We start from the raw sequence: 3,348 nt of genomic DNA, 5'->3' as shown, positions 1-3,348 counted from the left end.
AGGCTATATGGCTAGTGGGAGAAGCAGAACTCCCATATGAGTAGAGACTTCCGTTCAACACCCTGCTTTCAGTGACCTCAGCTATGCCTTGTGCCTGAGTTTACACCTGCTCTGACTCAACTGCAGCAGGCTTCCACCCAGGTAGGAGAAAGGATCTATTGTCACATTGCTTCTTATTCAAACTTTTCACCAGTTCTAATTTCTGCACCTCCAGTTCATTGGCAAAAATGGTCTTTTTTTCTGAAAGACTACCTCCACACATGGGTTTCAGCTTTCTTTGCCTTGCTAGGTCAGTTATTGAAAGTGAAAGTGGTAGTCACTCAGTTGTGTTCAACTCTGTGACCCCCATGTAACCTGCTAGGCTCTTTAGTCTATGGGATTCTCCAGGCAAGAATACTGGAGTGGGTAGCCATTCCCTTTTCCAGGGAATCTTTCGAACCCAGGTCTCCTGCATTGCAGCCGGATTCTTTACTGTCTTAGCCACCAGGGAAGCCCAAGTCAGTTATTACTCCTCCTTATTTTCCCAGCCTCTCTGATTTTGTTGACCTCTCTTGTTTATCAGTGCTTCCTCTCCAATGCTTTTACTATGCATTTTTATCTCTTATTACTTTATGTAAGTAGGGCTTAAGTAGGAAATGGTAGTCAATGCCTGTGTTCAGTCTGATGTGTTTAACTGGAAATCCCCATCCCCCACCCCCACCCCTTTTTAACTGCCACTGGGCTTTTCTTCTCACATCTGAGATTGCTCTTGTCAGTCACCAGTAACGTCTTGCTACATCTAGTCACCAATTCTCAGACCTCATTTTATAATCCCTTTAAAAGCTTTGCACAGATCACCATATCTTCTCCTGGCTTCCCTGACTCCACGTTTCCCTAGTTTTTCTCCTCTCTTTGGCCATTCCTCCTCCTCTAGATTAGATATTGTTGCTGCCCTCAGACTGATCCTGGAAATTCTTCTCTGAAATATTTATGCCCTAGTTGATTTAATCCAGTCTTATGTTTCCAAATATCAACTGAAAACTGACCACTCCCAAATTTCTCTCTCTAGTCTTGTCCTCTCTCTTGAATGCCAGCCTATTTGACCTGTCCACTTTAAATGTCTAATAGGCATCTCTGTCTTAACATGTTCCTAATCTAAGTTGAAAGTTTTCCCTAAGCCTTCTCTACTTTAGAAGTGACACTACTATATGCCCAGTTGTCCAAGCCAAAACCCTCAGTCTTCTGTGTCCTATTTATTAAACAAGATGGAATTGGTAGAGTGCAAGTAGAGAGAAGCATTATGTTTTCTTGTGACTGTCCCTGGAAACTCTTATCTGTGATTCTCAGATAGATTTTATAGGTTTTCCTTTCTATCTTGGAAATTTTTAAAAAAGGATTATTATTGCTCATAAAAATCCAGTCCAGTAAAATACCAACACTCAAACTCCGCACCAATTGAGATGAGTTTGAGATGTCCACATAGGCTGGAGTCCTTATTCCCATGCTTTGTGTTTCCACATGGAGGCACATCCCTGGAGAAAAACTTCCAGCTTTTTCCCCATTCCCAGGAAGTGTGAATTAGTGAATTTGGGGGAACAGAACAGAATTTCAGGCTCTTCTGGTACACTCTCTGGGATCATTAGGCTGACAGGCATCTTTTCATAGGCACTTGGCTGCATGGTGCTTTGTGGGGCAGCTCTGTGGAGGGTACAGTTGTCCCCCTGGGCCAGAGGCTGAGAGGTACATGTGTCTGATTTAGAGGTGGAAGTAGCTAGCCATCTTGATTGTCAATCTAAGCCATGTCTTCCAAACTATAGTTTTTTTCTCTGTAACAAGGCTGGTAATTTGATATCCATTCCTCTTATTGCTATGTCTTCTTTATTGGTTTCTGAACTGGGATAGGAAGAGGCAAGTGTCCTTTACTGACTGTCTAATAGCCTGATATTCCACTAGGGGACATGTATGTGTGTTTTCTTTTGCAAGTCCTCCCCTGCCCTTCTCCTCTGGCTTGCTGAGATTCATTGCATGGGGATAGGACTCAAGGGATGGGTACAGAAACACTCACTTGACTGGAGAAGCTGTGACATGATGGTCAGAGCTTCTGTAGGGAAGATGAAGAAATGGTGGGGCTGTCCATGAGTTCCTGAAGAGTCGCCTTTGGGACCTCAATGTCTGCACAATTTCCTCCAACTCCATGGAGTCCCTGGCTCCTGCTGCACACCTTGAGACCACTTTACTGCCACCCATCCCATTCCCAGTCCTTTCAGCATGTTCTCCATTTTTCTCTCCCTTCCTTTTACAGTCCAGGCCTTCCACATTTACTTACACTGGAACTCCAAAACGGTTAGGCTTCCCTCTGAGTGACCCAAGCTCTCTCAATGTGGCTTCCTCCCTGGGCAAATAAGTGCTTGGCACCTGTACCTTGAAAGCCCCACAACAAAGCATGCTGAAAGATGCACCGCCCCTTGCGGTCAGCACCAGCCTGTCATCTGTCCCCTCTTGTCGTCTCCTTCTCATGTCCTTTTCTCTCTCCTGTTGTCTCCCCTCTCCTGTCGTCTCCCCTCTCATGTCCTTTCCCCTCTCCTGTCATCTCCCTTCTCCTGTCATTTTCCCTCTCCTCTCGTCTTCCCTCTCCTGTCCTTTTCCCTCTTCTGTCATTCTCCCTCTTCTGCAGTCTCCCCTCTCCTGTCATCTCTTCCCTCTGCTGTCGTCTCCCCTCTCCTGTCCTTTTTCCTCTCCTGTCGTCCTGTCTCTCTGGTGTCATCTCCCTTCAAGTGTCATCTCCCCTCCTGTCAGTTCCTCTCAGGTGCTCTCCAGCAACCTTTCTCCCTCGGAAACCCCACCCCCACCCCCCCACCGCCGCCCCGCAATCTCCACCCGTGTCGCGCCCTCCGCGGGACCTCTCGGCCACGTCTCCCCTTACTCGCTCACCTACAGCCTCCGACCTCGGGCCCTTCCTCAAAGGCACTCGCCGCTCCCCAAGGCCCCTGCCTTCTGGTCTCGGGTGGGACCCTCCTCAAGGGTCAGTCTTAGGCGCCCCTTGGTGGTCTCGTCCCGGCGCTTTGCTCCACAAGTAGCTCCGAAGCTGACAGAATCTGGCTGCGGGCGTGACAAGCAGTTACGTCGCTCCAGGACTCGCCAGATCACTAGGCCCCGCCCACCAGCGCGCCACCGCCCATCGACGCAGCCCCGCACATGCACTTCCTCACCCCGCCCCCAGATTCGCCTCTATCCCTGTACTTCGGCTCCGCCCCCACTGCGCCTAGGGTCACGCTCCACCACTGAGGTATCCGGGCACTCCCCAGGCCCACCCGCGCTGTGCTCTGATTGGTTGCGTGGGCATCTGACCACCGCGCACGCAAGTCGGCT

This window comes from Giraffa tippelskirchi, chromosome 2 (genome assembly GCF_054371585.1).
Source record: "Giraffa tippelskirchi isolate mGirTip1 chromosome 2, T2T-mGirTip1v1.2.pri, whole genome shotgun sequence".
Lineage (NCBI taxonomy): Eukaryota > Metazoa > Chordata > Mammalia > Artiodactyla > Giraffidae > Giraffa > Giraffa tippelskirchi.
The sequence above is the reverse complement of the archived record's forward strand: the minus strand, read 5'-3'. Positions refer to the sequence as shown.